The sequence below is a fragment of the Mastigoproctus giganteus genome, chromosome 7 (genome assembly GCF_048544385.1).
Source record: "Mastigoproctus giganteus isolate SK-2022 chromosome 7, ASM4854438v1, whole genome shotgun sequence".
NCBI classification, from domain to species: Eukaryota; Metazoa; Arthropoda; class Arachnida; order Uropygi; family Thelyphonidae; genus Mastigoproctus; species Mastigoproctus giganteus.
In genome coordinates, this window is record NC_143581.1 from 45,790,634 (window position 1) to 45,810,106 (window position 19,473).

The 19,473-nt window shown below is 33.0% G+C and overlaps 1 protein-coding gene across 8 annotated transcripts in view; it reads left to right on the forward strand.

Annotated features, from left to right (window-relative positions):
• LOC150082865 (uncharacterized) overlaps positions 1–19,473 on the forward strand; it is a 175,930-nt gene that overhangs the window by 108,054 nt on the left and 48,403 nt on the right. For 4 of the 8 annotated variants that reach the window (XM_090377634.1, XM_090377637.1, XM_090377633.1 and 1 more), the window contains one exon: positions 11,112–11,294. The exons of 2 other annotated variants lie outside the window; for them this stretch is intronic. The gene's annotated coding sequence lies outside the window, so the exon portion shown is untranslated. The remainder of the gene's footprint in view (positions 1–11,111; positions 11,295–19,473) is intronic. 2 more of the 8 variants (XM_090377636.1, XM_090377639.1) reach the window with 1 other exon arrangement.

Sequence of the window (19,473 nt, forward strand, 5' to 3'; positions counted from 1 at the left end):
GCACATTAGGAACAAGGGCAAATTGCTCCTGTTGCTAATGTGCCCCGGTGAACTGATGTTAAATAATAAAACTAGTTTTTATGCTTGGCTACTCACAGCCTAACTGGGGAGTTATGAAATGATTTGTTTTAAAACTGTTACCACCAACTAAAACAATGTATTTTGTGGTTTTTGACTGCATTTTTTCTGCATAGCAACAGCAGATAAAGAAATGCTATTACCAAAAGATATGTCATGGTTTTACTTGGGTTCCTCAGCAGACTAGGACTATTGTTTCTTTCTTTGTTGCAGAACCAAACTGACATTCTGGAGTCACCTTTCAAGAGACACATTGTAGTATTTCTATCTAATACATCTAGTATTTCCGGATGTTGCATGAATCATGAATCGGACTAATGGCCGCTGTTCTGCTCATGTGCACATGCTTTCCATGCATACGCATTTAGGCAAGTCCATTTAAATGACATAGGGTAAGGTTGGTTAACATGACCAAATATTGCAAAATTCTTGGTTCTTCAATGGGAGGACCACTATGGCTTTTTACAGGAACAGTCTTGATGTCACCTAGCACTTTTTAATAGTGTTAAGTGGTAATATTAAGTGTTGTGCGTGGAACAGATTTGCACAATCAAGTTAAGAAATTATTGTAATAAATATTGACAAGTATTTAAGTAAACAAAGTGAAACCATTCCTCTTAGATGATCTATTTCTGGGTAAGGGTAAAAAAAAAAAAAAACCAACTCTGCTATTCCTGATATAGATGATTTTGATTTGTCGGTTAATTGTGTGTGCATTGAGAATATTCGGAATATTTCCAAAATAAATATCCATTTTCTCCTCTTAAAGAAGTTCTTAAAGTATTAATGGAAAGGGTTGAATTTTTGGAGAGATATCACATTATTGTAACATGTATGGAAAATATATAAATTATTGTTTATAGACAGATAATTATGGCAAATTGAACAATATTGAGAGGAATTACCAGACATTTTATTTAGACGAAACTAAGATTGTTTGATTCTAACCCATGGTGGAAGTGCATTTGAATTGCCAAATGCACAATTCAGCAACACTGAAATGGATAATATTTGCTTTCGTAACTGGTTTGAAGAATAATTTTCAACTATTCTGCAAAAAAAAAATTATAATAATAGATAATGCTCCAGCTCCGTGTTGTTCAGAGAATTGGAGAGCACAGCAAAAACTGCAACCCATGTAAGTAAAATAGTTAGTGGATGATTTAAAAAAAAAAAAAATCACTCATTCTTCTTGTGTGTTTAAATAAGTTTTAATATATAAAACAGCATGAGCCAAATGTAAATTTTCAGATCTATGAATTAACAAATCTCAAGTCATGCTGTTATGTAATTTGATATTTAGCATGTTAGCTGCTTTGAGACACTATATCACAAGCTTGAGAAATACAGTAATTCAAATATAATGAAGGCATATTTCGAAAGAATAGTCTTATAAAACAAAGTGAAAATTCTAATGTTTATAAAGTATTTATACTCGCAACTTCAATGGTAAATGTGTAAATATAACTATTGTATTATGAATCCTGTAGAAAAACAAATATATCATAGAGTATATAATCATTTAGTCTCCCTGGTTAATTGATTTTATGCACAAATTCCATTCTCAGTGATAGGCATTCTCCAGTATCAAAATTCTTTGTCAAAGAATTAAGAGAATTTTGTTGTTTAAATTATGTGTATGTTCAAATACAACTGGGTATTTGAGCATGCACATACCAAAACAACAGCAACACAAAAAAACTAATTTTATTCCATACCATGCTGCGCTGAATTTCATAACTTGCAAAAAAAAAAAATTGTCAATTTTAATTTCATTCAAAATTTCACTTGATACACTCTCCCCCCCCCCTCCTTCCTGGGTTACAGTATGAGAAAACCTATTCAGTTTTATTAAATTACCATTGTTTGTTCTCTCTCTACATTTATTGCTAATATGTGAACTTTATTGGTTCCACTGATGCTAAAAAGCATAGACTTGTGTTTGTTTCTGCCTTTAAATTATTTATAGAATTCTCCCAGGTGATCTTGCAGTGTAAATTCTCCACTTTGAATAGCAAAGGCTGTGTTATGTGTGGTAACTCACAATAGAGTTAGCGGCATGCATGATATTCAAACTTCATGCTTTCACAGTGCACCAAAAATTTGAAAATTGAAGTAAATAGGTCTAATATATAAATTCTTAATATTTTTTTAAAACTTTATACGCATAAGTAAAAATATATATGCAAGCTTGAAGTTTTGAAATTTTTATGATTAATAGTTTTTTAAACTGTAAAACGGAAAAGACCAACAGTTTAGTCTGTGTCTATGTTTTTTAATTTAAAAAAAATAACATTTTTTGATTTTTTAAATAAAAGGTGTGAAAAGCACAGCAGTTTATACATATTTCATTTTTGATTAAAAACTAAAAAAAATTACAAGTATTGCAATCAATTAAGAAAAAGATATTAGCATATTTCATCTAGAATTCAAAAAACCCGAAAAAGTTTTAAAGAAAATTTGACATCTGTCGGGTTCTGCACCATCAGCTTTGTTACTTTGTGGCGCCATGACTACAGGTTAAAACTCATTCATATCATATATAGATGCAGAAGTAGGGCAATACATATATATTGTGGACAAATGCATATTTCAGAATGTGTTTAGTGGCCGACCGGGCTAGCCGGGTGGGTAACGTGCCTGCCTGGCGAAAGTATAGTACAGTATTTTTGGCACATTCGTAATTACTGTTTTCATTGAGTATGCCTTTAAATTGAGATATCTTCTCTTATAAACGACATATAGGTTGGCATATGTTTCCATTACAAACCCTTTCCAGCTTAAAATGTATTTATTTACCTCTAGAAATGCAGCAACCTGATCTTTGCTAGCAGTCTCACAACAGTGAACACAAAGTTGAAATAGTTTTAATACTGATGCATTTGATCAAACTGGCTTTACTTCATATGAATTCTGTTCTTCAAGACTTGTCTTCCTCTTTCTGTGGTTGTGTTAGTATCAGGTACAATGTGTTTCTGGTTACCTTCAGTTCAGTGCTTTAGAAAGGTTACCATTTTTGTTTAAAATGGATTTCTAGTATATTTGGATACCTTTCTGCTGGTGGAGTGAGGGGGGAAAAGAAGGGTATGATAAAAGGAATATCAACTTCATTGATATTCTTTTATTATCATGCCTTTGTTTTCTTTTATGGTGAGTACAGTTGATGCGTTCGTACTGTATCAGAAATTTTTCAGTTTTTACTATGTACTTTTATCATTCGTTTTTATTGATATTATCTGTTAGTTTTATATACTGCTGTGCAAATGGGAGCAGTGTGGCATTAAGAGAAAGTTACTGCTATTGATAAAGGGATAGTTGAGTGGTAGAAGACAGAGTGGTTATCAATGGACACTGCTCTTCTTGGACCAATGTTATTAGTCCCCCACGGTGTCCACAGCAGTGTGCTCAGCCCATTGTTTTCTGTATTTATCAATGATAATGATAAAAGTATGTCGGGCTTAATGTCCAAGTTTACAGTGACACAAAGGTTGGCAAGGTGGTTAATGACAGTAATGATGGTATGCTACTGTATATGGGTAGCAGTAACTCCAGGATAAAATATCAGCTGTTGTACTGCACTCAGGGTAGTAAAAATTTAAAAGGATCTAGGTGTAGTAGTGCAGTCTAATATACACTTCTAAACAGTCAGACAAGCTGCCAAGATAGCTCATGTTTTGTCAATGATAACTGATGCAACTTCACCTCTTTCTTCCATTGGAGCTTTTCCAGGAATAACTTTTTCTGAATTGCATCGGTATTACAGTTCAGCTCAGCTATTTGATGCATTTTAATTATGAGGTCTGTTCAAAAATTATCTGGATATGCACCTTGTTGCAGGGTTGAAACAGTAGAGCACACTGACAAAGCAAGATGTGTAAGCACATGCCTCATCCTTTTCTCCACGCAGTAAACTGTTCACTGTTAACAGCAGCTGTTACTAAAACTCAATAATGAATATGTATTTTCACATCTTGTCATATTTCAAAATGTTTGACTGCACTGAACAATGTCTGTGTTAAATTTTGTTTTAAAGTGAAGTATTTGATCTTAAAATAGCATATGGGGACTCTAGGTGAGCTATACATAAGTTTTCAACTGATACCATTGTATCAAAAAGTGTAAGGAGTTTCTGGAAAGTGATCTGCGATCTTGATTGCAACTTTTAATACAAAATTACCAAGGATTAATAATTCTTTGTGAAATTGCTGAGGAAACTTGTAACTCTACTGGATCATGTCATTCCATTTTAATGAAAGAGACCAGGAAAGTGGAACTCCAAATAAATACTGCTTCACTATGATGGATGCCATAGCACATTCATCAGTCAAGTCTGGAAATTTCATTTTTCCCCAGATATGGCTCCACATGACTTCCCCCATAGACTAGGGAGGGGGAATAACTTGAAAGGACATCAATTTGTTGACATACAACAATCAATAAAGAGTAATACAAAGGCTCACTTTTCAGCAATTTCAAAATCATTGCCTTGGATTCAGTCACCCACCCTGTAAGTATGCTTAGTAGCACTATATCCTAGCAGTCAGGATTCCTTTTGAACATGTGTTGTATAATGAAAGTTGTTTGTATTTTTGAAATATATTTAGAATATACCAGTATTTTGTGGCAATATATAAACAGATTTCACCATCATTGAAAAGGATAGGTTCAGTCTTCTAGTTGCCAGCAGTGGCTGAACCAACAATAGCTGTAGAAGAATTTTCTCTGTTGTCCAAAATTGCACTAGTAGGACATGCCTCATGACTAGTATGTATGTAGCAGTGTACAAACTGTTTGCTACCAAGTGTATTGATCTTGCATTGTGGAGTCACTTTAATTTCCTTTGATGATCCACTATTCACTTAAAATAAAAAATGCTGACCAACTGAGAAGTATATTGCTATTTATTGAAGATTTATGCTACTCCCAATATGTATAGGTTTCAGTTCATTTTGGAGCTTGTCAGTAATGAAGTATTTGCCGTAAGTGAATGACCTGTTGGCCCAGTAGTGAGAAGTATTCAGTGTGTGAGGATATCCGCGATTAGAATTTTAAAAAGCTTAATAAATATTTTATGGCACACTTGTAGCACAAGGTGTCTTCCCTAAATTTGTTTAGTCTATCATCCTTGAAACAGTTGGAAATAGTATTTAAAAAAAAAAAAAAAAACTTTACAGCAGGTTTTGCAGATCCATTGAAACTTTGGTGGGGGACAAATTCATCGCTGAAAGTGTACTGTAGTAGCATCTTGGAGTGGAGTTGTTAACACGTCATGAGATTTATTGGCTATTTCTGCTACTTTTTGCTGTGTGGTTTGACTAAATTATTAATTTAAACATTCATTTAATAATAAATGTCAACAGAAGTACGATGTTGTCTAATCTATCAAAAAAGATGAGCTGTGAACGTTGGTCAATTTCATGTATAAATTAATTAATTAATTTGAGCACAATTTTTGTTTTATTCTATTTTATTTGTTTATTATTTTATTTATTTTAATTACACACACCCATGAGGCAAAACATTATGACCTACCTAACAGCATGATGTGCCTCCTCTCACTATGATAACCACTTGCACCTGTTGTGGCATAAACTCTGTTAGGCTGTGGGAGGTATCATGGACTGTCAAATGCTGCATTCCACAAATGTTCAATGGGATTGATGTCAGGTGAATTTAGTGGCCAGGAGAGCACATGAAGTGCTTGGACATGATTGTCTTACCTGTAGAGCCACAAAACTTGGCCAGTGTTGTACAGTCAGTGGTGAGACTATAATACCATCAAGATAAAGCAACAAGGGAAGTGTCCATTTTCATTGGGACAGTGCACCATCACACAAATCCACTATTGCAATTTCTGCTATCACTGATAGAGTTTTGATATTTTACATCATCCCTCCCATTCCCCAGACTTCACTCAATGATTCCTTCATTTTACCAAAAAATCACCTTTGTGAACAAAGATTTCAGTTGGATGAAAAGGTGATGTATGTGTGAGAATAACTAGATTGCAGTGATGCAACTCTTTGCGTTGGTATAAAAGGATTTAAACACCATTGGGGAAAAAAGTGCAATGCAGTTCATGGGGGACAATGTTTGAACACTGAAATTTACTGTTTCTAAAGCTATACAAATACACACAAAGCACTAATCATTCAGCAACTGTTTCAAAACTTTTTAAATCTCATATAAACTTGAAATTTAACTTTCAAATTTTAAGCAGTGTTTACATATTTTGCATCAAAAATTGAAAAGGATGTGCAGTCCTGCACTAAAAAAAGTTTGTTGGTCTCTCTTGCATTTTTGCAATCTGCAAATTTTATTTATTTTTTAAAATTGTTTGTTTACAAAAACCCCAAGCACAAAAAAACTATTATAACCTATATTAATTATTACGGCGTATGGGTTGAAGGCCGAGAAGACAAATGATACTTCTTGACAGACTTAAATTTCTGTAGGTTGTAATTTTCAGAAAATATATTAAAGAAAGGTTTTTCAGAAAATAGAGATAAATGAGGAAGAGGGAAGGTTGGTTCTGTAAGTTTGGAGTTGGACAATGATGGATGATGATTAGTGGCACATGGTGCAGTTTGGAAGAAGATGAGAGAATTACAGATACCAATTCAGAAGGAATTAAATTTATTATTTATTTATTTTTTCATTCCTTAAAGGTTTTTGGAAATAAGTTCACAAATTGCAGTTTTGAAGAAATTCAGATCTGCATTTTTATAAAGAATTAGCTACTTATTAACAGAAAGAAACCATTTTACACTCTCTTTTTGACTCTATTATAAGACATTTAGTTGTAAAGTCAGTAGTTACTTGGTAGCTATCCACAGGTATAGTAAATTTAAGAGTTGGCTCTCAATGTTTTGAACAGGACCACAATGAATAAAGAGGTTCTATTAAATTAAGATTTTCCATTCATAACTACTCAAGCATCTAGACAACAAATACCAAGAAAAATTATAGTTACACTACTTTATTCCGTGTACAAATGGAAATCAAAATGTTAGGTTTTCCCTTTCCGGTTAAAAAATAGTGCCAATTCAAAAGAAGACTAACGAATGATTGCCTGTGTGAATTTGATCTTTCAGTGTGCATGCACATGATATATCACACACTGTCTCCAGCTAGCCCACATTAGTATATAAAATATATATAAAAAAATTAACTTAAATTTAAATATCAAATAGAATGATGTCAATGTGGATTTGTATTCTTTCAGTTTTATTTTCACTTTCAGTCTGTGCATTACTGATTGTGTTAAAATGGGAGAGTGTATGCAGGTCTGGATTTCCCATTAGGCACCGTAGGCACAGTGCCTACGGTGCCTAATGGGACCTATGAGGGAAGGCAAAAATTAAAAAAAAACAAAAAAAAACCAGTTTACTGTTTTGTTAAACATTGTTAAACTCTTTTCACTGTGACTAATGAAAAACAAGCTGAGAAAACGTGCAATTGGCTCTAGCATTAGTAGAGGCATTTGATGCAAGAAAGCAAGCTTATGCAGCATCAGCCAAAAAAAAAAAAAAAAAAAACCCACTTCCACTTCACCCCTCTGTTCGTTCCAAATACCTGTCCAGCTGAGCCTTAAACTTATTTAGGCTATCAACCTCCACCACAAGGGATGGAAGTCTGTTCCACCAACCAACCACCCTCTAGGAGCTTCAATTCAATACGCACACTATCTTGTGACTGTTCTCGAAACTAGAAGAATCGAATCGAAGTGTTGTTGCTCCGTCAATTGAGATGGTTTATCATTTATCATAATTGAAACTTGAGTCACGTTAATTGACATGATTTGCAGTCAGTGTTAAAATAGAAGAAATGTTTCACCCCCCCCCTTTAAACACATTTCAGAATAAAAGTGCCTAGAGCCTACGAACACTGAAATCCAGCCCTGAGTGTATGCATAACAATCAGTTCTTTTACTGTTTGATATACAAAGTAAATTTCACATCCACTTGCATAAAATTTTTGGATGCATTCTTCCCCTTCTTAAGTTAAGATTAAAATTGCAGAATCCACATTTGCCCTTTATTTCAAATTGCTTTTTTTTTGTTGTTGTTGCAGTTTTGTATCTATTGTAATATTGAATCAGCAGATGACATTGCAAAGTGCATTAAGAATCAGTTTTTAGACCACTATTGATTCTGATTTTCATAAATGACTGATGAAGAGTGATGTTAAAATTTGCTGATGATATAAAGATTGAGAGAATCGTTAATGATCAGTGTCAAGCATTGCTCCTTCAGGAAAACTTGAGACTTCAGAGATGGTCAGAAAGGTATCAGCTATATTTTAATGCAGCTAAATGCAAGGTCTTACACACGAGGACTAAAAACTCCAAAATAACTTATACATGTGGTGTGGTTGAATTAAAAACAGTAGAGTAAGAAAGGGATCTGATAGTTATGATACAGGCAGCTGTGAGATTCTCTGAGCAGTGTAAACAGGCTGCCATTAATTTATGTGAAATCATAAATTAATGATACTCATGGTGTCCTGTCAATCATTTATCGAACAATGTTCTGGAGATAGAGGTTATCTCACTGTATAAGCAATTGTAAGGCAACACTTGGAATTCTGTATCCATGTATGAGACCACATCTAAAAGAGACATTGTGCTTCTTGAAAGAATCCAAAGATAGACAACCCACATGGTTGAGGTTGGCAAAAAGGGCAAGCATATAAGGAAGGACTCTGGTTTTGTGGGCTGCAGACCTTGGCAACCATTCACCTAAGATGCAACCTGAATGAGGTTGATAAGGCCCTGAGAGAGAGGATAGTAAAATGATGGTGAAATTTTCAGTTATAAAGGATTCCAGAACTAGTGGCTATAAATTCAAATTACAGAAGGAAGAGGTTTTTAGACTGGACTGTAGGAAGTTTTTTTTTAGCCAGCGAGTTATTGATTACTAGAACAAGTTGCCTCCATATGTAATTGAAGTTGACAGATTGATGAAATTCAAAAGTCAATTGGATAGTTATCTACTTGAGGCAGGAAGCACATAGTCTATTTTCTTATTTACTTTTTTATAATATATCCTTTATTTTGATTATGTTATTTATTTTTTGCCAGTAAGCCTGTGGCTTCCTTGTGCTATGTGCTAATACTAATAATTTTGAATAATTTCTAGCTTTTCCAAAAAATATTGAATGTCACAAAGTGTATGCCATGCAACTTTTTTTTTTGCCCTATCCACTCAAGTTAAACAAGTGGACTTTTTGGAAATATATTTTGCAGTAAAATTCTTATGGAATTATTGATAGATTTTCATAAAAGCTAAGCTCAAAAATACGTTTAATGAAACTGTCATGTTGCACTGAAATCCCTGGGTGTGGTGCGATTTCAAAAGTGCTGGTAGAAAGAATTTTGGTGCTACTCTGTGGTGGATTAAACCACCAGTGCCAAAATAATTATTTAATATAACAATTAATAAAATAATTTGCTTAAATTGCTAAAATATCATGCAATTGATATGTGTGAAATATTTGAACCTGAGTATGTTAAAATGTCAGAGCACACATTCCTTAGAATTATTTCTTTATTAAACATTTAAGATTTGCCAAACAAGTTACACACTTTGAAATAGAGTATATACTACAGAATGCAATGTGCTTGTGCTAACAATGCATATCCAAGAACTCTGTGAAATTTTGCACTTCAAAATAAAAATAAAATATACTCAGTATATCTATTAAAAACAAATTCTTATGATTTTAATAATTTGAATTTGTGTCAAGTTTATGTTAAGATAAACTTGATTGTGACGTAGATTTTATAAGTGGATCTAATTTTATAAATGAAGTGAAGATAGCAAAAGCCTTCATACTCTAGCTCAGCATTTCCCAAACTGTGTTCCGTGAAAAGTTGTAATTAATAATTAAAAAAAAAAAAAATGTAAAATAAATTTTGCATATTTGTAGTGTATACCACTTTTGTATCATTTAACTTTTTTTTTTTTTTTTTCGGTTATTAATATACTGGCATAGACTAATAATCAAATAGACTGTGGAACATTTTATTTTGGCTGGCTTTTGCATAAAGAATTATGCGTAGAGGTTATGACATCAATGAAAAGTAGCAATGTAGTGATCTAATATGCCATTCGTATGCAATTTAGCCTGGAATACACGGGTTTAAGGAGAGGGGGAAGCGAACTGATATAACGAAATTCACTTCCTTGTTTAAATTTTTTTTTTTTTTTTTTGATAATTATCAGTATTTCGAAATATTATTATTAAAATAAATGACCACAGATTTGTGGTTGAATAAAAGTAACTTTAAAATGAGAAGCAAGTACTTCTAGTAGTGCAACTGTGCTCAATGAAAACGAACACAATATTGTCACAATTCAAAGTGGGGATGAACAATCACAGCCTTTTGTTGCCCAAAAATCTGAAGTGAAAAAACAGGAACCAAATAATAAAAAGCCAAAACGAAAGTATGATGGCAGTTATTTGAATTTTGGTTTTACATGTGTTGGAAATAAAGGTGCTCCCGATGCACAGTTTGCCGTTTGTAATAAAATATTACATACAATGTTCCGTAAGTGTTCTTTAAATATATTGTGAGATGAAAAGGGTTCTGTGACTAAAAAAAGTTTGGGAAATGCTGCTGCTCTAGCTAATATTAAAGGGTTCTGTGACTAAAAAAAGTTTGGGAAATGCTGCTGCTCTAGCTAATATTATATATATATATCCCTCGGATCCAGATTTATAGGTTCCTTAAATTGTCTGGGGTGGTAGCACGTTTGAATATCACTGATTTTTAAACGTGAATGTTGAAACAAATTTATAAATTGGCAAAGGAAAAGTTGCAATTTCTTTCTTTTGCCATTTTATATATCTGTGGATATTTCTTTACTTATGACCAAGCATTATACTTGAATGTTTCAGTATTGTTATGCTAGTTTTATTTGTAGTATCTTGGAAAGAACATTAAAAAAACTTCTAGAATAGCTCATGCAAAATATTTTATACACAAGATATTTTAATTAAGGGCTCTGTTTTAATGCTGTATTTTGCAGATTATATAATGCTGTACTTTCAGCATTTTCTAATATAATAAACCAAATCCAGTAAAGCAAGCAACAAGAAGCCTGTTTTCAGAAGATCAGGATCATCACTGAGGCTGAAAGACAACACCAGAAATCACCACCATCCTCACATCATATCAATTCACCCAAAGAAGTTATCATCTAAATAATAAGGTACACCTATATATTACTCTATCATCTTATGATGGCAGCCATCTAATAAAAAATAAAATAAAATAAGCTACATTAATAATTATCAAAAACAGTCATTCTTTCAAGATTAGAGAAACATTCATGCTTCTTCAGTAATAGTAAAGTGGTATTAACTCTCAGTTGAGGTGTGAAGTTTAAAATGCAAAAACGTTTAAAATATTTACTGAATAATTATATTGGAATATATTTCGTTCTGTTTTCTGAAACTGATTTCGGGTTGTACCGCCATTGGTAACATTTATTCATTTCATTTTTCTGTTCTTTTATTTGGTTTTTCGTGATATACAAAGGTGCGTGAATACATTTTATCTAGTGCCCTAATATTCTCAATAAAATTAAAAGTCGTGCAAAATAAGTGTTATTCTTCGTTGCATCTTACATATTTCATTGCCTATGGTGGTAGTTTCGTTTCTTTCAATTATCTGCATGGAGTTGAGGTCTGTTTCTGGCAAATGATGCATCTTGCTTCACTTGAAGAAGCTTCGAGAATGAAGGGGTGGGGTTTAACTGGAAAACGGATTTTAAAAAAAGAAACTTCACAACATATACAATTTACAAACATACATCATAGCCTCAATTTATTTGTGCAGAAATTTGGATGTTCTAATCTGCCCTAGTTAAATGTTCAGTAAATCCTATGAAATTTTCTCTATGTACTATGCAAAGAAATATTTTGCATTCTAAAATAATTTAATATTTCATGGCATAGTACAAAGTATTAAAAGAGCTTTAAATGAATCCAGATACTTATATGCTGAAAAAATGGTAATAATTTGTATAAGTTCAGGTTGTCACTTGGAGATGTTTTACTTCTCAAAGTAACATTCTCTAGTGATAAAATTGGTGACAGATGCATATAAGAAGTAATAAAATGTGTTCTGACAGGAGTGCAACAGAAGTGGTAAATATGTTAAGAATGATAACTATGAACATGCTATTTTGTTTTATGTGGGAAGCACTTAATGCTTCAGTTGAAGCAATAAAACGATATGCAAAGATGTGCTTTAGAGGATCTGTGAGACCATTCAGTCTGAAAATGTCTTGTCTCACAGAAATAACAGTGGATGGAATAAAAATATCACCAGACAAGTACTGGGATAACAAGGAAAGTGATGAATGAATGACTTAAATTTTACCATATTGTAGTTTTGAATGCCGCCAGTCAGTATTCAGTTTCAAGAATATCAAAAAAAACAAACCCAAACAACTTTATTACTAATGCTGAAATCTTATTTGACAGATTCCTGTCTACAGTAAGTTTTGAAACATAGCTAAACTTTCACACTTGATAATTTAAGTTTCCTATTTAATATTTGTGGGGAAGAATAAATTCAGAAATCTTTACCATTATATGCATATTATAAATTCAGATTCTGTTTCAGAATTTCGAATAATAAACACCAATTGCAATATTCAGTTTGTGCTATACTTTCACATTTAATAGGAAAACTTGATAGCACATACTGAGGTAAACTTCTCTTATTCTTTTACAAATATTAATTAGTAAAATAAAAAAAACAACCACAAGGGTACTTAAACTAAAGCATTTCATATTTAAATATTCATTTATGCACACACAGAGACACATTGGAAACCATGTTGCAAACTGCCATGAAAAGTACACCAGACAACGAGAAGTAGTTTATTTCTAAAAAGGCTCTCAAATTGGTATTGCTACAACACACACGCACAAAGCAAAAGTGTTACTAGTTAAAATATGGAGAGGAAATACCTAGAAGACAGTTTCTTTGGGAGTGACTTTTTTGTCAGAAAGGGTCCTTTTTGTTGAGATTGAGGCCAGTTTATAGGGTTTGTGAGGCCTTTTACTGCAGTCTGAGGAAGTTTAGCTCGCATGGAAACTTAAGATCTGGTGTAAAACGTTTTGAGGGTTTTTTTTAAATAAAATAAACATTTTCTCTCTTCATTTGGTTTACTTTTCATTATAAGGTAATGCAACTAATATATTACCACTCTGTTTATCATAAATAGTTTTAAAAAAATTTAATGGCTAACAGTCAGCTTCACTGCCCATCCATTTTTTCCAATTTGCTCCCAAATTCTGATCAAAATTATTGCAAAAAAATAAATAAAATAGACACACTTGGTCCACATAATATATTTGAATTAGTTACATTTGTTCATAGTTTTAACTACTTAACTATTACAGTCCAAATCAGCACTTCACAATTTATTTAGGTAACTATTGAAAATGTGGCCCAAAAAATTTATATTTGATTCAAGTCAAAAATGATATATCAGAAACAGTTTTCTGTTCATAAGAAATAGGGCGTAAACAACCTCTGGCCAAATAAACCTGTTTAAATGAACATATAACATTGATAAAGGCTACAGGTATTTCTTGAATTGAAGGATGCAATAAAAAGTAATAAGAAGAAAATGGATAAAACTGCTTTGTGTACATGCACCTGCTCATTCTCTGCAGTAAACTCTGGTGAAACTAAACTGATGTTGCCTACTCTTCTGGTCACAGCTACCTTAAGGTTGCTCATTCTCTGCAGTAAACTCTGGTGAAACTGAACTGATGTTGCCTACTCTTCTGGTCACAGCTACCTTAAGGTTGGTTTGGGATCTCCAACCTCTTCTGCAGCTCTATAAATTCCTTAAAAAGATTTTGGTGACAGGAAAAGATGGAAAAGATTCTATCATATATTCTTGTTGAGTTGAATTCTCATGTATGTGCAAAAATATGTCTCAAGGAATGCCTGTATTTTGAGCTAGTCACCCTTTCATATGCTAATTTGTGTAGTATGTTTTAAAAACTTTAAAATAGGTATGAACACTGTAGAGTTGTCTTAGTACAACCAAAAATTAATTCTGCTGCTAGATAAGTACTGCAAAAGTTGTAGCATTTTTCTGTAAACTTCATTTCAGTTTAAATGGTGCATAAATGTGAAATTCATTCAAATATTGGCAAAACTACAGACATACCACATGCTTACAGCAGTCTTATGACTGTGAGTCATTCACAGATGGAGATGAGCATTAGGGATAATGAATATTTAAAAGAAGGCCAAGCACATGGCAAAAATCAGTGAATGGTGAGGGGCTAAGCACATATTACTACTAGAAGGATGGGAATAAACTGGAATCAGCTATCTCAATTGAATCATGCCATGATAACTTTGCTGTAGGGCTTGAGCATGTATCATATTTACGAACACATTGTGCTACATTCCAAGGAAAGAAGACAATGACAATTTGTGTAAGCAGACTGACAGAAGCTGATATTGAGACCACATTTTCTCACAGGTAACAGGATATAGTATTACTTCACTTTGCCCAAAAAAGGCATATCATCAGTATGGAAGCACAAGGAGTTGCCTTATCAAAAAAAATAAAATCGCAATGATCAGTCAAAAGACAGTTAAATGTCTTTTATCAGGCTACCCCTGGATTTAGAATTCATCCCAGAAGGTTGATGCTATTACCTGGCAGTCATTTTGTCTCTGATCTGATACACTATTTTAGTCATCTGACAGATGACCAAATTAATGTATTATTTCTGAAAATTTTTATTTTTTATTTTTATTTTATTTATTTTTTATTCTGCCTGAAGTACAAGTGCATGATCCTTTACTAATGATTGCAATACTTAATAAATATGATTTATTTATTTTATTTTATTTTAATGAAAAATTTGAAATTTTATTTATTTATTTTATTATTTATTTTATTTATTTATTTTTTTTTTGCACATTATTTTCAAATAAACAAAACTTTTAATTTTTTCTTAGTGGGGGAGAACAATCATAAAGTATAAACACAAAACTATTAGTTATTTCCATTTTATAGTTCAGAAAACCATTAACCGCACAAAAATTTAAACTTACTCATGCATGTGCATTAATGTGTTATTAAATAAATAAACAGATAATTATAATCAACACTAAACCAATTTACATCAATAATAATAATAGAAACAAAAAACATTGTATACAATAATTAAATAAAACAGTAATTTCTGTAGCAGCACATCAACCAGTGGATGAGAAACTTGTTTGCATACATTAAGCTGAAGCTAAAACTAGTATAATAATGCAGAAACTAAAAATAGAAACACTGCGCTTCACTGATGGGTTCTTTCCACTTATAATTCTGAGTAAACAATAATTATTCACTTCCAAAACACCTCAAATGAAACTTTATGTATGTTTAGAAAGGTACCGAAAGTTTCAGCCAGTAACTTAGGGGCAATAACTAATGCACAGTCTATGCTCGAGGGTCATTTGTCAAGTCCTGCATGTGTACCACCAGATTAATGTTTCAAATCAACATTCATCAATAGTTATGCTTGAAAATTGTCTGAGTTCTTGGAATGGGAGCATTGGCTCTTGCTCCATGGTAATGCACCTATTCATTAGTTGTTGATGGTACCAGAATACCTGACGAATACTAATGTTACTGTGATCTTGCAACCAGCATACTTCATAAATGAAAATATGAAAAAAATGGACAGTGGTAGTTGGGTAGTGTAGATGAAGACAAAACTTCATTGATGCACGACTTTGTCTGCCCCACTTGCTGTACATACCTTATTAATGTGAACAATACACCTTGTAGGTAGCATAATGTCAGTTTGTACAACTGATACCAGTTTTGGAGTTTTTTGATGTACCATGTTATGTGCTTTATTATGCTGAAATTATAATGATAATGCTAGATGCATCTTTAACCTTGCAATGGTTGCACAGGGAACTGGTAGTGTTTTATCTTTAGAAGCTTATATGTGGCCATACATCAGATCTTATCCCATTCCATCAGTACCACTCAAAATGCTGTAAATACAGCCACACAATTTTTATTTTTTTTCTCATTTGATCAAATACAAGGTAATAAAGCTCCTGAATTTTTAAACAGGGTTTGCATAATAATGATTTGACCATTCAGTGAAAGAGATGTGCATAAATGTTTAGGGTGTTATTGGTGCAGTACAATCTAGCATATAACCATTTTCAGGTTACAAGACAGGATTATTCTAGTACACCCTTGCCCAAATATCTACAAAGCTGAAAATCACATGATGTCAGTGGTGGAAATCATAAGTTAATGATACCCAAAAACATTAACTTTTATAATAACAGTTCCAGTCCTGATAACCGTCAAAATTAGAAGTGTTTGGAGTTGACCAGCGTGACAAGCTCAGTGCTCACTCCAGTTGGACTTACTTTGCTTAATGGTTGGATCAGTTTTGTTTACTTTGTGGTTCCATTACACAAATTTCAAGATAATGACATAAATGACAGGAAAAATATCACACTTTTAAGGTGTTTTTAGCATTTGCTGACATAGGCTAAAATCTATTGTGTCATTCACATTGAATTGTAAGAGGTTTGTTAATGTAATGTAAAAGATTTAATGAAAATAGATATGTTGAGTTTGGATGCGTGAACTTAAGTATTGGTATCATTTCCCGATTTTGATGGTTAGGCATAGTATCGAAGTTAAAATTGTTTGTAACCTTGGTTGGGGATACAAATATAATATTTAACTGTATTTTATTCCAAGGACTTCTTACTCAGAAAATTCTTTAAGTAAAATAAATTTTTAAACACAAATATATTAAAATGTAAAACGCTTACTAATATACAAGAGATATGCCAAAATGAAAATTACGTGCAGTCAACTCTTATACTGCTACCAATACCTGGATAGTGAGATACCCATCACAAGTATTGCCAATAACAGCTAACTGTGGAGTAATTGTTATTGGTGGAATGTCTGCTATAGGGCGAGTGTGTGCCACACTTGTTTTTATTGGTGATAGATATCTTTGATATCTGTCTTATATGCTTGGTAGTGGTATAAGGGCATTGCTTAAAGAAAACTGAGTAGAAAGAAGTCCCTAGAACATAATAAGAGGAAATATTAATATTGAAAATTAAAGATCCCCACTCCTCCCAACTGAAAACAGTTTATCCATTCCACCTGAAGCTTATACAGGGTGTCTATAAATGGAGGGAACACTTTCAGTAATTTATTGCACATGGAGTAAGAGAGATACCATTTACTCATTTATACCATGTGAAAGTTATTTATTTACCGGCAAGACGAGGCTCCTTTCCACTTCCATAATAACGTTCGGACCTACCTTAATGCCGAGCTGCACAAGTGCTGGATCGGACGTGCTGGAGAAAGGGACGGATGTTTCTTGAAATGACTGCCGAGATCACCGGACTTAACTCTGTGTGATTTATTCTTGTGGGGTTACATAAAGGATCGTGTTTATAATACCACCTTTGCAACGTGATGTCCAGGAACTAAATCAGAGAATTGAAGAAGCTACCACCACAGTCACACATGATATGCTGGACAGGAGTATGTCAAGAGTTTGATTACTGTGTTGGACATTATCCGTGTCACAAGTGGTTCCCACATTGAATCATTGTGAAGTGATGTGATGTAAAAAAAAAAAAAACTGACATTTTCTCTTTCCCAAGGTATGTATATGACATTGATATCTGTCCTAGTCTTTGTGCAATAAATCACTGAAAGTGTTCCCACCATTTATAAACACCCTGTATATAAATATAGGTTTGCTATGGTAAATTTTGACTATTATGAAACGAGACATTATAATTATATCAAGTTAGGTAGTGTATGTGGTGTATTACATTTCGGGTACTTTTTATCCCTTAAATTTATAGGTTTTTTTTTTTTTTTTTTTTTTGTGATTAATAGAAGAAAGAAGAAAAAAAAAAAGAAATAATTGTCTGATTTTTCTATTTGTTCAATTTTAATGAAATTTGGATTGGCCCAACAGATCTAAAAGAACTAAATATAAATTTTCATGAAAATCCATCCATTGGAGTTGAGTTATTAGATGCAGACTGACACATGGATAGAGATGAAGACAATAAGCACTTACAACTAATAACAGGCTATTGAAAATAAATTTAACTCCTCTCTATAGACATTATCTGTGGTTGGAGTAATCGGATACCATCCACATCTGACTCGCAAGCACAGTAAGATTTTACCACTTTATTGTATTACAAAATCTTTGCTGTTAAATATTTTTTGTTAGCTCCCAGTGATAACACAACTTGCATATCCAGAGGAAGTTCCACCAACCTTACTTATGTGCATGCTTTTTTTTTTATTAGTACAGCAGTGTACCGTAAATTTTATTTTGCCCTTTATTTGCATGAAAATTAACCCGTGGACACACTTGTACAGACTTAATACACAATGGAACAATGTTTTACTGATGCTTCTAAAATCCATTAACACACTCTCTCACACACACACACACACACACACACACTTGGAAGAATCTGGAGAAAGGAGAGTGTAGGAGAGTAGTAAGGATTTCACCCCTGAATGTTTCACAGTATTAATTCACACAGCTGTTGAACCTTGTACGTGCAACATTAAGGAGACTCATAAAATCGTGTGCACTGTGCTGATGGCTACTCCAGAGCAACAGGCCACTTGCCATTCACTCTCAGTCCTATGTTGACTAGAAATTTCCTCTGCCTGCATATTACACTTGTGCAGAAAAGGTGCAAAAGTGGACAAGTATCAGAAAGATTGTATATTTGCATATTCCTTTAGCTAAGTTTTTCTCGCAAGTGGAACAGTCATAATGTAACTGTTGTGCTTTCCCATGAATTGGAAAAACAATTTGATTAGATGAAGCTTGTGACATCATTGCTAGACCTCTGACTTTCAGAATTTCTCATATGTTTTATAGGGTTGTAGATTTGCATTATATGCATTTTCTGATGCCCCTGTGGAATATTTTTTTATTTTTGCAAATAAAACTGCTTTTATGGAAGTTGTTTGAAATATTTTTTCATCAGTCAATCCGTTTGTTCTCTAATTCGTGTTTAAAATTGTCAGCAACTTTAAATCGCCGTCATACTGGTGGTTGCAAAATTACGTGTAAATAAAACCTTGTATTAAAAAAAATAGCAGTCCAAAAGTAGTAACTTTTGGTCCTGTTTACAGCATAAATGGATGCATACCTTTAACCTGGGGCTGTCCAACTGACAGCCCATGGGAGCATTTTGCCATTCCCAAAAACGTGTGTGTTAACACTCACTTTACTTCTCTTTAAATAAAGGCAACAAATCTTATTGAAAACACTTAATACTGCTTGTAATTTTTCATCTGATTC